Source organism: Delphinapterus leucas, unplaced genomic scaffold, assembly GCF_059928025.1.
Source record: "Delphinapterus leucas isolate spDelLeu-1000000601 "Yukka" unplaced genomic scaffold, BTC_Dleu_Yukka2 spDelLeu_asBTCV2_sq25, whole genome shotgun sequence".
Lineage (NCBI taxonomy): Eukaryota > Metazoa > Chordata > Mammalia > Artiodactyla > Monodontidae > Delphinapterus > Delphinapterus leucas.
The window spans coordinates 11,126,316-11,144,802 of NW_028322234.1; positions in this window are offsets into that span (position 1 = coordinate 11,126,316).

Consider the following 18,487-nt stretch of genomic DNA (forward strand, 5'->3'; position numbering starts at 1 on the left):
GCCCTAAAAACTGGAGCGGGGGGACTTCCCTGGTGGTTCAGTGGCTAAGGCTCCATGATCCCAATGCAGGGGATCCCTGGTCAGGGAATTAGATCCCAACCACATGCCACAACTAAAGATCCCACATGCCACAACTAAAAGATCCCCCCCATGCCGCAACTAAAAGAGATCCCGCATGCCGCAACTAAGACCCGGTGCAGCCAAATAAATAAAAAAATTTTAAAAACTGGAGGGATGGTCTTCCCTGGCGGCACAGTGGTTAAGAATCTGCCTGCCAATGCAGGTGACATGGGTTCAAGCCACGGTCTGGGAAGATCCCACATGCCGCAGAGCAACTAAGCCCATGCGCCACAACTACTGAGCCTGCGCTGTAGAGCACGTGAGCCACAACTACTGAGCCCACATGCCACAACTACTGAAGGCCGTGTGCCTAGAGCCCATGCTCTGCAACCGCAATGAGAAACCTGCGCACCACAGTGAAGAGTAGCCCCCGCTCACCGCAACTAGAGAAAAGCCCACGTGCAGCAACGAAGACCCAATACAGCTAAAAATAAATAAAAATTAATTAATTAATTTTTAAAAAACTGGAGGGATGTGTGAATATAGAGAATTACCAGTCGCTGGGAGCGGAAGCCACTGGAGCAAGCAAACTGTGGTAACACATGAACTACTATAGATGGACTGCTAGAGACACAGTATGGACTAGCTTGAAAGTATTCTGGGGGGGCCCAGTCATAGGGTACCCCCCCACAATGAATTTTACCTTCAAGAGCCCAAGCCCTGTGCTTCATACAGTTAAAGAAGAAAAACATTTCTAAATACACTCAGAGAATTCTGTTCTCTGTATTTTATGCCACCCTTCAAAGAAAACTAATTCACCAAAGCCTTATCTGACCTGAGGAAGGGCAATTAGCCAACTATAGCCACTTCCAGCTTTCCTGTATGACAAAAGGGGAGGAAAAAGAGAGGCAAAGAAACTGTTCTGAAGGTCACAGCCCCAAGAATCTGTCACACCAAATCATCACAGGCTTAATCATATTGTTAGAGAACACCCTTGCCTTCCCAAATACCTATCACCATATTAACAGGACTTCAATTTAATGGTAAGAGTAGATTACAACTGACATAGGCAGTAAGACATAGGCTCTACTAAGGGATGAGTTTCTAGGGAAACCCAAGCACAACAGGGGAGAAAAATACAAGGACCGTAAAGGATACTGATGCCCATAACACCCATAGCTACAGCATGCAGGAATTGAACTCCTGTTCAAGAAAACATAAAGTCTGACACTAAAAGCCTGTCTAACTCAAATCTTATTACCCGATCTATCGTGTCCAGTTTTCACAAGAAATTACAAGACGTGCAAAAAGGAAAGAGAAACAATTTGAAGAGACAAAGTAAGGATTAAAACAAAACTCAGATATGGCAGAGATTTTTGAAGGACCAGACCAAGAATTTAACTCCACAGAAAGCAGACTTCAGAACAAGGAAAATTAGCAGGGATAAACATGAACATAACATAGTGATAAAAAGGCCAATTCTCCAAGAAGACATAACAATCAGTCTATATGCTCTGAACAAAAGATTCCCTAAGGACATTAATGATAATGTTGATCAACTTTTCATATGTTGGATTTGCCATCAGTATATCTTCTTGGGTGAGATGTCTGTTCAGATCTCTTACCTATTTTTTAAACATTTATTTTCTCTAATTTTAATACATGTCTCTCTTTTTTTTTTTTTTGCCGCACAATGTGGCTTGTGGGATCTTAGTTCCCCAACCAGGAATCGTACCCCAGCCATGGCTGTGAAAGTGCTGAGTCCTAACCACTGGACCACCAGGGAAATCCCTTGCGTATTTTTTAAATTGGATTGTTTGTTTCATTACTGTTTAGCTTTAAGAGTTCTTTTTATACTCTCGATACAAGTCCTTTATCAGATATTTTCTTCTAGTGTGTAGCTTAACTTTCCATTCTCTTAACAGTATCTTTTTCAAATTGGAAGTTTTTCATTTTAATGAAGTTCACCTTATCAATTTTTCTTTCTTAGATCTTGCTTCTGTCTGTTCAATATCTAAAAGCCTCATCATCAAAACCAATGTTTCATAGATTTTCTCCTATGTTATATTTTAGAAGTTCAATAGTTCTGCATTTTACATTTAGGTCTATGACACATTTTGAGTTACTTCTTGTGAAAATTGTAAAGTCTATGTCTAATGTACAACAGTGTTCATTGCAGCACTGTTTACAATAGCCAGGACATGGAAGCAACCTAAATGTCCATCAACAGATGAATGGATGAAGAAGTTGTGGCATGTGTATACAATGGAATATTAGCCATAAAAAGAAATGAAATTGAGTTATTTGTAGTGAGGTGGATGGACCTAGAGTCTGTCATACAGAGTGAAGTCAGGAAGAGAAAAACAAATACCGTATGCTAACACATATATATATGGAACCTTAAAAAAGTGGTACTGATGAACCTAGTGGCAGGGCAGGAATACAGACGCAGACATAGAGAATGGACTTGAGGACACAGCGGGGCAGGGGAAGCTGGGGCGAAGTGAGAGTACCACTGACATATACACACTACCAAATGTAAAATAGATAGCTAGTGGGAAGCAGCCGCATAGCACAGGGAGATCAGCTCGGTGCTTTGTGACCACTTAGAGGTGGGGGATAGGGAGGGTGGGAGGGAGGCTCAAGAGGGAGGGGCTATGGGGATATAGATATGCATATGGCTGATTCACTTTGTTGTACAACAAAAGTAACACAACACTGTGAAGCAATTATACTCCCATAAAGATGTATTTTAAAAGTCTATGTCTAGATGCATTTCTTTGCATGTGGATGTCCAATTGTTCTAGCACCAATTGTTGAAAAGCCTATCCTTTCTCCATTGAATTGCCTTTGCTCCATTTTCGAAGATCAGTTGACTATATTTGTAGGGTCTATTTCTGGGCTCTCTATCCTGGTTCCACTGATATATGTTATGCCTGTTCTTTTGGCAACACCCCCGCTGTCTTGATTACCATAGCTTTATAGTTCATATAGAAGTCAATTGGTGTCAATCCTCTGATTGTTTTTCTTCTACAGTATTGTGCTGGCCATTCTAGGTATTTTGCCATATAAACCTTAAAATCAATTTGCTGGTATCTACAAAACAGTCATCTATAGATCAAATTGGAGACAACTGACATCTTAACAATATTGAGCCTTCCTACCTATGATCACAGAATATCCACACTTATTTGGATCTACTTGGATTTGATTTTTTCATCAGTTTTGCCATCTCCTCATATAGATTTTACACATATTTTGTTAGATTTACATCTAAGTAGTTCTCTTTTTTTGGTACTACTATAAATTGTATTGTGTTTTTAATATCAAAATCCAATTGTAGGGACTTCCCTGGTGGCACAGTGGTTAAGAATACGCCAGCCAATTCAGGGGACACAGTTCGATCCCTGGTTCAGGAAGATCCCACATGCCGCAGAGCAACTAAGCCCACGAGCCACAACTATTGAGCCTGCACTCTAGAGCCCGCAAGCCACAACTACTGAAGCCCACGTGCCTAGAGCCCATGCTCTGACAAGGGAAGCCACCGCAATGAGACGTTGCGCACTGCAACAAAGAGTCGCCCCTGCTCGCTGCAGGTAGAGAAAGCCCGTGCACAGCAATGAAGACCCAACGCAGCCAAAAATAAAAATAAATTTATTTTTAAAAATCCAACTGTATATTGCCAGTATATAGAAAACTAATTGATATTTGTATATTTCCCTCATATTCTGTGATCTTCCTCTGATTGCTCATTAGTGCCAGGAGTTTGTTCTTGTTTTTTCTTTTTTTTTTTTTTTTTTTTGCAGTACGCGGGCCTCTCACTGTTGTGGCCTCTCCCGTTGCGGAGCACAGGCTCCGGACGCGCAGTCCCAGCGGCCATGGCTCACGGGCCCAGCCGCTCCGCGGCATATGGGATCTTCCTGGACTGGGGCACGAACCCGCGTCCCCTGCATCGGCAGGCGGACTCTCAACCACTGCGCCACCAGGGAAGCCCAGTGCCAAGAGCTTTTTAAATAAACTTGGAGGGGATTTTCTACATAGACACTCATATTAGAAAAGCTTTATTTCTTCCTTTCCAATCTCAATACGTTCTATTTCCTTTTCTTGTTCTATTCCATTAGCTAGGACTTGTAGTACAATGATGAATTGAAACAGTGAGAAGGGACATTCTTGCCTTGTTCCTGATCTTAGTAGAGAAGCATCTAGTTTCTCAAAATGAAGTATGATATTTGCTGTGTGTTCTTTTTAGAAGTTCTGTATCAAGTTGAGGACTTGGCCTAGGCCAAGCCGTTCTGGGGTTTCCATAGGAGTGGTAAGATGGGGCAGAATAAGCATCTTATGACTGTCAAGTTTCAATAATTACAGAAGGCTTTGGAGCATGGGGGCTGTCACAAGTTGTCTAGCACCTGACCCTGGACTGGTTTAGGACAGAAGATATATTGGTTTGGGTGTGGGAAACAGATAAGGAGGTGGGTGGGGATATGGCACTGGATTAGGCAGTCTGCACAGGAAAGGCAGGCTCCTGGCAAGCTGTCCACTACCACCACCCCTTGGAATTGGGTACCTCTGGGAGGAGCAGTCACTCCCCAGGTCTAAAAGACCCCCAAATGTCAAAACATCTTAAGACACAGAAAACATAAAAACATGATTAATACAACCAGAAACAAGACAATGATGTCTGCTATTGCCAGTTCTATTCAACATGGTATGGGAGGGGCAACCAAGGACAATAAAATATAAAGCATTCAAGATTTTGAAGAGTACACACACATATTCCCTCTACTCAGACATACAAAACCACACAGACTTTGTCACTGCACATACAGGTAGACACAGCCTGACATAGATATGAACGCTCATAAGCCCTCAGAGAATATGCAAAGACACACAAAGCCCAGGTCCTCAGACTCCTCCCCTGCTCTCTCCCCTCCTTTTGAATCGTCGCCACCAGATACATTGTATATTTTACTTGTATCTCCTTTCTTATCTCCTAGAAATGTCAGCTTCAAGGAGACACAGGTGTTTGTTCTGCTTTGTTCACTGCAGCACCTACTAGAAGGCCTGTTACACAAGAGGGAATTGACATTTATTGAATAACTGGACACACACACACACACACACACACACACACACACAGGGTTTTTACACAAATCTCACCACAGGCCTACAGCCACCTGATCTTCACAGAGTGAATTGTTCTCACCCCCCTGGCCACATGGCAGAAGCGTGTGTCCTGGCCCCCAGAGCAATCCCCAAAGGAGGGTCCATCTGCCCCTCCTGGGGAAGAAGGGATCTCACACTTCCTCAGCTCACACTGTGTAAAAAGATTATGTCTACAGATCTGCAAAACAGGAATTGAAGAGGTGAGAGTCAGGGCCCAAAATGGCTGCAATTACGTTCCAGCCCCCTCACACTGCTATAATCACCTCCAGAAATGCCCCCTTGTTAACTTGACCCTTTATTCACTTTGGTTTTCCAAACACTATCAGTAAGGGTAGAAAAGGTTTGCATCTCCCTGCCCAGCCGCCACATCCTCCACATGCTCTCCTCAGTGGACATCACCTCCACTGGGGTTTCATCTGCCCACAGAAGTTGCTCCCATCAGCCCTGCAGGGTCCAAGCATCCTGACTGCAGCCTGTAGTCACATCTGCTGTTGGGGAAGGGGTGAGGCCTCCTGAGCTCAGACAAGTTTCCAGCTACAGATATTGCTTCTGGGACTCAGGAATGGGCTGGAAGCAGTTGCGAGTGCACTTGGGCACACAGCCTCCCCTCCAGGGCAATGTATACAGTCCTCCAAGAAACTGTGGGCCCACTTCCAACAAGGGAGGGGTCACCACCTCCTGCACCTGCGAACTTCAGGGAAAGCGTGACTCCCAAAAGGCTCCAGGACACAGTGTATTTGGAGACGAGTGTACTTTGCATTCCGGGGTGCATGTGAAGTGAGGGGGCCCCAGGGGCTGCAGAGCCTCCAAGATCACCATTTTCAGCAGGCCACGGAGCTGGAGTGGGGTGTGGGGGAGGATCCCATTCCAGAAAGAAGTAGACAGTGGTCTCACAGTAGGTTCCAAACCCACCTTGGATGAGTGTCGGGGAGGCAGGCTCTTACGTAAGGGGCTGGGACGTAGCCAGCACATGCACTGCAGAACCTCTCAGAAGGGAATGTGCAGAAGAATTTGGGTCACATGATTCATGGACCATGAGGTGTGAGAGGTCCTCCTATAACTGGGACATGCTAGCGCGTCTTTTGGCAGGTTGGAGACTGTTATATGACTTTGCAGATGGGTGTGGAATTGATGATGACGGCAGAGCAGCGGTTATTGTGGCTGAGGGGGGTATGCCCTGTGACATGGGTTCTGCCACTAAGTCTTCTCTTTTACCTTAGAGCCACTGGAGGTTTCCACAGAGAAAAATCCTCACTTTGGGACAGGTGTGGCTATTTAAAGATGTTTCCCAGAAATAAAGCACAGAAGAGGCTTGAGATGGGAAACTTAGAGCTGAAAATGTCCTCAAGATGGCCTTGGAAAGACATGACGCTGATGCCTATGAATTAGCATGTCCCAGGAAGATGTTACTTGAGAAGATCTATGGGGTGCACCTTTATGTTCCAGAACCACAGTATTTCCAAAGGTACGACCCAAGGAATCTGGTGTCAATGCAGACAGATCTTGGCAGCTCTCTCATTTGTCTGCAGTATGTGTGTGAGGTGAAGGCAGGTGAAGTGCTAAAAAGTGTTTCCTAACATCAGACTGAGTTCCAAAATGGCCTGGTGGGGAATCCAAGTCCTTACTCCACAGTCCTTAAATTCTTCCAAAGAAGGATATCAAGGTGATAGAAAGAAGTGCTGAACACATAAAAATCAAGATTCAGGGGAGTTTAACGTTCTCCTGGCATATGAAAGCAATTTTTTTTGTTGTTTTCTATTGTTTTTAGTGCAAACACATATGATTTTAATTGTAACTGCGACTTCTCACAAATGTATAGTTATACCACCACCAAGATAACACTATCATAAACGACAGCCAAAGCAATCTTCAGAAAGAACAATGGAGCTGGAGGAATCAGGCTCCCTGACTTAAGACTACACTAAAAAGCTAGAGTTATCAAAACAGTATGGTTTGGGCACAAAAACAGACACACAGATCAATGGAACAGGATAGAAAGCCCAGAAATAAACACATACACTTATGGTCAATTGACCTACAACAAAGGAGGAAAGAATGTACAATGGAGAAGTCTCTTCAACAAGTGGTACTGGGGAAACTGGACAGCTCCATGTAAAAGAAGGAAATTAGAACATTCTCTAACACCATATAAAAAAATAAACTCATAGTGGATTAAAGACCTACATGCAAGACCAGATACTATAAAACTCCTAGAGGAAAACATAGGCAGACACACTTTGACATAAATTGCAACAATACTTTTTGGGATCCATCTCCTGTAGTAACGGAAATAAAAGCAAAAATAAACAAATGGGACCTCATTAAACTTAAAGCTTTTGCACATCAAAGCAAACCATAAACAAAACAAGAAGAAAACCTACAGATTAGGAGAAAATTTTGCAAATGATGCAACCAACAAGGGATTAATCTCAAAAATACACAAACAGCTCATGCAGTTCAATATCAAAAAAACAAAAAACCCAATCAAACAATGGGCAGAAGATCTAAATAGACATTTCTCCAAAGAAGACATACAGATGGACAAGAAGCACGTGAAAAGATGCCCAACATCACTAATTATCAGAGAAATGCAAATCAAAACTACAATGAGGTATCACCTCACACCAGTCAGAATGGCCATCATCAAAAAATCTACAAACAATAAATGCTAGAGAGGGTGTGTAGAAAAGGGAACCCTCCTACACTGTTGGTGGGAATGTAAACTGGTACAGACACTATGGAGAACAGTATGGAGGTTCCTTAAAAAACTAAAAACAGAACTACCACATGATCCAGCAGTCCCACTCCTGGGCATATATCCAGAGAAAACCATAATTTGAAAAGATACATGTACCCCAATGTTCACTGCAGCACTATTTACAATAGCCAGGACATGGAAGCAACCTAAATGTCCATTAACAGAGGAACGGGTAAAGAAGATGTGGTTTATCTATCTATAGACAGATACACACACACACAATGGAATATTACTCAGCCATAAAAAAGAACAAAATACTGCCATTTGCAGTGACCTGTATGGACACAGAGATTGTCATACTAAGTAAAGTCAGAGAAAACCATATATCATATGATATCGCTTATATGCGGAATCTTAAAAAATGGTACAAATGAACCCATTTACAAAGCAGAAATAGAGTCACAGATATAGAAAATCTTACAGTTACCAAGGGGAAGGGGAGGAGGGATAAACTGGGGGATTAGGATTGACATATACACACTATATATAAAATAGATAACTAATGAGGACCTACTGTATAGCACAGGGAACTCTACTCGATACTCTGTAATGACCTATATGAGAACAGAATCTTAAAAAGAGTGGATATGTGTATATGTATAACTGATTCACTTTGCTGTACACCTGAAACTAACACAACATTGTAAATCAACTGTACTCCAATAAAAATTAATTTTTACAAAACATTTTAAATAAAAGAAATTTTAAAAGCAAAAAAAAAAAAGAATATACAATGGAGAAAAGACAGTCTCTTCAGCAAGTGGTTTTGGGAAAGCTGGACAGCTACATGTAAATCAATGAAATTAGAACACTCCCTCATACCATATACAAAAATAAATTCAAAATGGTTTAAAGACCTAAATGTAAGACATGACACTATTAAACTCCTAGAAGAGAACATAGGCAAAACATTCTCAGATATAAACTGTAGCAACATTTTCTCAGATCAGCCTCCCAAGGCAAAAGAAATAAACAAATAGGACCTAATTAAACTTAAAAGCTTTTGCACAGCAAAGGATATGATCAACAAAGTGAAGAGACAACCTATGGAATGGGAGAAAATATTTGCAAATGATGCAACTGAAAAAGAGTTAATATCCAAAACATACAAACAGGTCATACAACTCAATATCAAAAAAAAAAACCGGGCTTCCCTGGAGGTGCAGCGGTTGAGAGTCCGCCTACCGATGCAGGGGACACAGGTTCGTGCCCCGGTCCGGGAAGATCTCACACGCTGTGGAGCGGCTGGGCCCATGCACCATGGCCGCTGAGCCTGCACGTCCGGAGCCTGTGCTCCGCAACGGGAGAGGCCACAACAGTTAGAGGCCTCTGTACCGCAAAAAAAAAAAAAAGAAAGAAAAAGAAAAACCAAAGTTAGCAGAAGCAAAGAAATCATAAAGATCAGAGCAGAAATAAATGAAATAGAAACAAAGGAAACAATGGCAAAGATTAATAAAATTAAAAGCTGGTTCTTTGAGAAGATAAACAATATTGATAAACCATTAGCCAGACTCATCAAGAAAAACAGGGAGAGGACTCAAATCAATAAAATGAGAAATGACAAAGGAGAAGTTACAACAGACACCGCAGAAATACAAAGCATCGTAAGAGACTACTACAAGCAACTCTATGCCAATAAAATGGACAACCTGGAAGAAATGCACAAATTCATAGAAAGGTATAACCTTCCAAGACTGAACCAGGAAGAAACAGAAAATATGAACAAACCAATCACAAGTAATGAAATTGAAACTGTGATTAAAAATCTTCCAACAAACAAAAAGTACAGGAACAGATAGCTTCACAGGTGAATTCTATCAAACATTTAGAGAAGACCTAACACCCAGCCTTCTCAAACTCTTCCAAAAAATTGCAGAGGAAGGAGCACTCCCAAACTCATTTTATGAGGCCACCATCACCCTGATACCAAAACCAGACAAGGGTACTACAAAAAAAGAAAATTACAGACCAATATCACTGACGAATATAGATGCAAAAATCCTCAACAAAATACTAGCAAACAGAATCCAACAACACATTAAAAGGATCATACACCATGATCAAGTGGGATTTATCCCAGGGATGCAAGGATTCTTCAATATACGCAAATCATTCAGTGTGATACACCATATTAACAAACTGAAGAATAAAACCATATGATCATCTCAATAGATGCAGAAAATGCTTTCGACAAAATTCAACACCAATTTATGATAAAAATTCTCCAGAAAGTGGGCAGACAGGGAACCTACCTCAACATAATAAAGGCCATATATGACAAACCCACAGCAAACATCATTCTCAATGGTGAAAAACTGAAAGCATTTCCTCTAAGATCAGGAACAAGACAAGGATGTCCACTATCACCACTGTTATTCAACATAATTTTGGAAGTCCTAGCCACAGCAATCAGAGAAGAAAAAGAAAAAAAGGAATACAAATTGGGAAAGAAGAAGTAAAACTGTCACTGTTTGCAGATGCCATTATACTATACATAGAGGATCCTAAAAATGCCACCAGAAAACTACTAGAGGTAATCAATGAATTTGGTAAAGTTGCAGGATACAAAATTAATGCACAGAAATCTCTTGCATTCCTATACACTAATAATGAAAAGTCTGAAAGAGAAATTATGGAAACACTCCCATTTATCACTGCAACAAAAAGAATAAAATATCTAGGAATAAACCTACCTAGGGAGACAAAAGACCCATATGCAGAAAAGTATAAGACACTGATGAAATAAATTAAAGATGATACCAAGAGATGGAGAGATATACCATGGTCTTGGATTGAAAGAATCAATATTGTGAAAATGACTTTATTACCCAAAGCAATCTACAGATTCAATGCAATACCTATCAAATTACCAATGTCATTTTTAATGGAACTAGAACAAATCATCTTAAAATTTGTATGGAGACACAAAAGACCCCGAATAGCCAAAGCAGACTTGAGGGGGAAAAAAAAAAGCTGGAGGAATCAGTCTCCCTGACTTCAGACTATACTACAAAGCTACAGTAATCAAGACAATATGGTACTGGCACAAAAATAGAAACATAGATCAGTGGAACAAGATAGAAAGGCCAGAGATAAACCCACGCACCTATGGTCAACTAATCTATGACAAAGGAGGCAAAGATATACAATGGAGAAAAGACAGTCTCTTCAATAAGTAGTGCTGGGAAAACTGGACAGCTACATGTAAAAGAATGAAATTAGAACACTCCCTAACACCATACACTAAAATAAACTCAAAACAATTCAAGACCTAAATGTAAGACCAGACACTATAAAACTCTTAAGAGGAAAACATAGGAAGAACACTCTTTGACATAAATCACAGCAAGATCTTTTTTGATCCACCTCCTAATGGAAATAAAAACAAAAATAAACAAATAGGACCTAATGAAACTTAAAAGCTTTTGCACAGCAAAGGAAACCATAAACAAGACGAAAAGACAACCCTCAGAATGGGAGAAAATATTTGCAAATGAAGCAACTGACAAAGGATTAATCTCCAAAATATATAAACAGCTCATGCAGCTCAATATTAAAGAAACAAACAACCCAATCCAAAAATGGGCAGAAGACCTAAATAGACATTTCTCCAAAGAAGACATACAGATGGCCAAGAAGCACATGAAACGCTCCTCAACATCACTAATTATTAGAGAAATGCAAATCAAAACTACAATGAGGTATCACCTCACACCAGTTAGAATGCGCATCATCAGAAAATCTACAAAACAACAAATGCTGGAGAGGGTGTGGAGAAAAGGGAGCCCTCTTGCACTGTTGGTGGGAATGTAAATCGATACAGCCACTATGGAGAACAGTATGGAGGTTCCTTAAGAAACTAAAAATAGAATTACCATATAAGCCAGCAATCCCACTACTGGGCATATACCCAGAGAAATCCATAATTCAAAAAGACACACGCACCCCAATGTTCATGGCAGCACTATTTACAATAGCCAGGTCATGGAAGCAACCTAAATGCCCATCAACAGACAAATGGATAAAGAAGTTTGGGACATATATACAATGGAATATTACTCAGCCATAAAAAGGAACGAAATTTAGTCATTTGTTGAGACGTGGATGGATCTAGAGACTGTCATACAGAGTGAAGTAAGTCAGAAAGAGAAAAACAAATATCGCATATTAACGCATGTATGTGGAACCTAGAAAAATGGTACAGATGAACTGGTTTGCAGGGCAGAAGTTGAGACACAGATGTAGAGAACAAACGTATGGACACCAAGGGGGGAAAACCACGGTGGAGTGGGGATGGTGGTGTGCTGAATTGGGCAATTGGGATTGACATGTATACTCTGATGTGTATAAAATTGATGACTAATAAGAACCTGCAGTATAAAAAAACAAACAAAAAACTAACACTAAACTCTCTTTGGGTTATTTGTATGGAAATATGTTAACATAAATGTTTCAGACATTACATGAAATTTCTTAAAATCTTATATGTTCTTGTATAATGTTATAAGTCATAATTCTAATTATTACTTTAAAATGTATATCTCAGAAATAACTAAATTTCCTTGTCAACTGCATTATTATGAACTTTCATGAAATCTTTAACCGTGGCCATTTTTACAGACAGTTGTCATTTACAGACAGTTCTGGGTGTACTCTGATGCTTTTGCAAAAATGTTCCTATAAAAGGGTTTCATCTTCAAGGAATTCATGGAAAAGACTGACAAGTATAGGTTTCTGGTAACTGACTATAATGCTGAACTGAATGGATAAGCATTTTCAGAACTCTAGTGGAAAACTGATGAATTCATAAAAGTGCTAACAAAAGACCAAGATTAAAAAAAAATTAATTACATGGGACTGAGTGCACTGATGAGGATGATTATAATTTTTGTGACTTTCTGTTTGAATTAAAAAAAAAAGAAAGTAACCTTTAAAAATTGTGAAAATGAAAAGAAAGAAAAAAAACCAAACAACCTAATCCAAAAATGGGCAGAAGACCTAAATAGACAGATATGTCTCCAAAGAAAATATACAGATGGCCAGCAGGCACATGAAAAGATGCTCAACATTGCTAATTATTAGAGAAATGCACGTCAGAATCACAATGAGGTATCACCTCACACCGGTCAGAATGGCCATCTTTTAAAAGTCTACCAATAATAAATGCTAGAGAGGGTGTACAGAAAAGGGAACCATCCTACACTGTTGGTAGGGATGTAAATTTGTGTAGCCACTATGGAGAACAGTATGGAGGTTCCTTAAAAAACTAAAAATAGAGTTGCCATATGATCCAGCAATCCCACTCCTGGGCATATAACTGGACATAACTCTAATTCAAAAAGATACATGCACCCCAGTGTTCACAGCAGCACTATTTATAATAGCCAAGACATGGAAGCAACCTAAATGTCCATTGAGAGATGAATGGAAAAAGAAGATGTGGTATATCTATATATATAATGGAATACTACTCAGCCATAAAAAAGAATGAAATGCCATTTTCAGCAACATGGATGGACCTAGAGATTATCATACTAAGTGAACTAAGTCAAAGACATATACCATATGATGTCACTTATATACTGAATCTAAAATAAAATACAAATAAACTTACAAAACAGAAACACACTCACGGACATAGAAAACAAGTTTATGATTACCAAAGGGTAAAGGAGGGGGGAGGGAAAAATTAGGAGTATGGGGTTAACAGACACAAACTACTATATATAAAATAAACAACGAGGTCCTACTGTATAACACAGAGAACTATATTCAGTATCTTATAATAATCTATAATGGAAAATAATCTGAAAAAATATATATATATATATATAACTGATTCACTTTGCTGTATACCTGAAACTAACACAATATTGTAAATCCACTATACTTCAATTTAAAAAATGAGGTCAGAGACCTCTGGTTTCTGGTCTGGCATATAAGGAGCACAGAAGCCGGTCATGCTGTCCTCATAGGGAAAAAAAAAAGAACACACTTAAACCAACACCACTTCCAGGAATTCCCTGGTGGTCCAGTGGTTAGGACTCTGCACCTTCACTGCCAAGGGTGTGGGTTCCATCCCTGGTCAGGGAACTAAGATCCCGCAAGCCGCACATTGCAGCAAATAAATAAATAAACAACAAAAAACAACAACGATACTTCCATCAGAGAACTGTGGTCAGAAAGCAAACTGCTGTCTCCAAAATTGGAACAAGGGACAGGGAAGTAACCATTCTGAAATATGCCCAGAACATTCTGTTCTTAACAAGGCCTGTCCTCAAAAGATTCTGTTTCAGCAGAGTCTAACTGACTGGGACGCTACCGACTGCCCTGGGCAGAGAGAAATACTAAACTTGAGTCTCCTCTAGCCTTCCTGCCTCAGCTAAGGTGGGGGTAGGGGGCTGAGAAGCAATTCTAAAGGTGATGGGTTTTTTTCCCTCTTGACACCAAATACGTGGTGTCTTTTTCAATACCACTTCTCCACCTCTCCAACATCAACACAAATGCGTCCTACACTTCAATTCAATTCTAAAACTACCTACCTGGAGTTAGCATCAGACACCACAGGTTAAGGGCTCAATTCCACAAGACTGTTCCACTGCAGATGCCAGTCACAAATAGCATGCCCAGGCTACCCACATTTCTGCTCAGCCAACTACAGATTTGGAGGCTCCCTCCACACTACCTCAGGTTAGATACGTCATTAGAACTACTCTCAGAACTCAGAAAAGCACTTTACTTACAATCACCAGTCTTTTTAAGGACACCATTAAGAAATTGTCAAATGGAAGAAATGAATAGAATGAAGTTTGGGGGATGTGCAGGGCATAAAGCTTCCACATCTCCACTAGGCATGCCACCCAGAACCTCGACGCATTCACCAACCCAGAAGCTCTCTGAACCCCGATGCTGAAGAGTTGTTTATGGAGGTTTCATTACGTAAGAATGATTGATTAAATCATTGCCATTCATGATTAGCTCAGTCTCCTGCCCCTCTCAATTCTCTGAAGACTGGGGCTGAAAATTCCAAGCTTCTAATAAAGGCTGCATCTTACTGGTGACCAACCCCCATCTTGAAGCTTAAATCTACGGAGCTGCCAAGAGTTGCTTCATTAGAAAAAAAGAAGTTCTATCACCCCTTTTACTCAAGAAATTCCAAGGGCTTTAGGAGATCTAGGAACCAGAGACAAAGAACAAATATCTTTCTCATTATACCACAGAAGGTCAGAGCCCAGGGACACAAGCTCACTAACAGACTGAGACCAAATCACAAACTACAGAAGTCTTCCCCTCCACCCACACTTACCTCTACGTTGGGAGGGCTCCTGTTTAATAACAGTGGAATATGCTGAAGGAAATGCACTTTTCAGACCTTATTTAAGAAGCCTTTAGAGCAGGGGTCCCCAACCCCCGAGCCAAGGACCACTAATGGTCTGTGGCCTGTTAGGAACCAGGCTGCACAGCAAGAGGTGAGTGGCGGGCAAGCAAGTGAAGCTTCATCTGTATTTACAGCTGCTCCCCATCACTCGCATTACCGCCTGAGCTCCGCCTCCTGTCAGATCAGCAGCAGCATTAGATCCTCATAGGAGCGCAAACCCTACTGTGAACTGCACATGCGAGGGATATAGGTTGAGGCAGTGTGGAGGGAGCCTCCAAATGTGTAGTTGGCTGAAACTACAGATTATCATGAGCAGAGAGGTTTGACTGCACAGAGACCATAATAAATCAACAGCTTGCAGACTCATATCAAAACCCTATCAGTGGGGCTTCCTTGGTTGGTGCAGTGGTTAAGAATCTGCCTGCCAAGGCAGTGGACACGGGTTCAAGCCCAGGTCCAGGAAGATCCCACATGCCGCAGAGCAACTAAGCCCATGCGCCACAACTACTGAGCCTGTGCTCTAGAGCCCACAATCCACAACTACTGAAGCCCACATGCCTAGAGCCCGTGCACCACAACAAGAGAAGCCACCACAATGAGAAGCCCGTGCACCACAATGAAGAGTAGCCCCCACTCACTGCAACTAGAGAAAGCCCGCACACAGCAACAAAGACCCAACACAGCCAAAAATAAAATAAATAAAAAGTAAATTTATTTTAAAAAAACAAAAAAAAACCCTATCAGTGAGTGGCAAGTGAAAACAAGCTCAGGGCTCCCACTGATTCTGCATTATGGTGAGTTGTATAATTATTCCATTATATATTACAATGTAATAATAATAGAAATAAAGTGTGCAATAAATGTAATGTGCTTGAATCATCCCAAAACTATCCCCCCTCCCCCACCCCCATCCATGGAAAAATTGTCTTCCACCAAACTGGTCCCTGGTGCCAAAAAGGTTGGGGACCACTGCTCTAGAGAACCCCAAAGATGACAGAGGAGACAAAGGAAGGACACCAGAGAAAACTTCAACCTCTGACACTTGCAGGTACAGCAAACAGTAAACATAGACTAGCCAGATAAACTGAAAATATCACACTAAATGCCCATTTATCTTAGTTCCTTTGTCTCAGCACATCATGTCTGGCTTCCAACAAAAAATTACAAGGCATACTAAGAGACTTAATCTTGAAAGAAATCAGAAGAGAAATAAAACACCTTAGTTATGGAGAAAGAAGAATAAAAATTAAATCAGACTTCTTTTCAGAAATCATACAGAAAGAAAAGTTTGTGTTGAAGATAAAAAAAAACACCCAGGAAGAGGTCTGTGTTGAGCAAAATTATCTTTCAAAAGTGAGAGAGAAATAAAGACTTCCTGAGACAAACAAAAGTTGAGGGAATTTGTCACCAGTACACCTGCTTTGCAAGAAATGTTAATAAATGAATCACAAACAAGGAAAATGAAAAAGAAAGGTAGAGCATTAGAGAATGAATAACTGAAGGGAAAACAAAATCATTTGTTTTTCATACTCTTAATTAATCTCAAAAATAACACTATGTTGAAAATAATAGCGACATTGTTTTCAGTAATTATAGCTTATGGATAAGTGAAATGAATGTAAGCAATGTTATAAGGGCAGGGAAGGGATAATTGGGAACTCTGTTATGAGGAAGTTATACAACCAGTGAAGTATTACAGTGTTCCCTGAAAAAGTACATAGGTTAATTGTAAATATATGCTGCAAATTCAAGGGCAACCACTAAAAAAGGTTGTTTTTTTTAAAGCATAATTGATATGCCAAAATAGGAGGGGGAAAAAAAAAACAGAATCAGGTAAAATGCTCAATTAAAGCCAGAATGCAGGGGAAAAAAGGTGGAAGACAAAAGAGAAACACAGAGCAAGCACAACAAACACAAAATAGTAAGAGGGACTTCGCTGGTGGTCCAGTGGTTAAGACTCCATGCTCACAATGCAGGAGGCCTGGGTTCGATCCCTGGTCAGGGAACTGGATCCCACATGCATGCTGCGACTAAAAGGAGCCCACATGCCACAACTAAAGGAGCCCATATGCCACAACTAAAGAAGCCCACATGCCGCAACTAAAGAAGCCCACATGCCACAACTAAAGATCCCACATGCCGCAACAAAGATCCCACGTGCCACAACTAAGACCCGACACAGCCAAATAAATAAATAAATATTTTTTAAAAAGGGAAACAGTAAGAGTATGGTAAATACTAATCCTGCTATATGTATAATTATTTTAAATGTCAATGGTCTAAATATAAGAACTGAAAGACAGATACCATCATAGGGTTTAATAACAACTTATTGAATGTTGTCCATAAAAAAGCCACTTTAGGAGAAACTGACAGTAAAACAATAATAGTTGGGAATTTTAACATCCCACTTACATCAAGGGACAGATCATCCAGACAGAAAATCATTAAGGAAACACTGGCCTTAAATGACACATTAGACCAGATAGCCTTAATTGATATATAGAAAGCATTCCATCTGAAAACAGCACAATACACATTCTTTTCAAGTGCAAGTGAAAAAGATAATTCCAGGACAGATCACATGCTAGGCCACAAAATAAGCCTCAGTAAATTTAAGAAAACTGAAATCATATCAAGCATCTTTTCCAACCACAATGCTGTGAGACTAGAAATCAACTGCAAGGAAAAAACTGCAAAAATACACAAACACGTGGACCTAAACAATATGTTACTAAACAACCAATGGATCACCAAAAAAATCAAGGAGGAAATCAAAAAATACCCAGAAACAAATGAAAACGAAAACAGGATGATCCAAAACCTATGGGATGCAGGAAAAGCAGTCCTAAGAGAGTTTATAGCAATACAAGATTACTTCAGGAAACAAGAAAAATCTCAAGTAAACAATCTAATCTTACACCTAAAGAAACTAGAGAAAAAAACAAAACCCAAAGTTAGTAGAAGGAAAGAAATAATAAAGATCAGAGCAGAAATAAATGAAATAGAGACCAAACAACGACAACAAAAACAGAAAAGGTCAATGAAACTAAAACCTGGTTCTTTGAAAATATAAGCAAAACTTCAGTCAGGCTCATGAAGAGAAAAAGGGAGAAGGCCCAAAATAA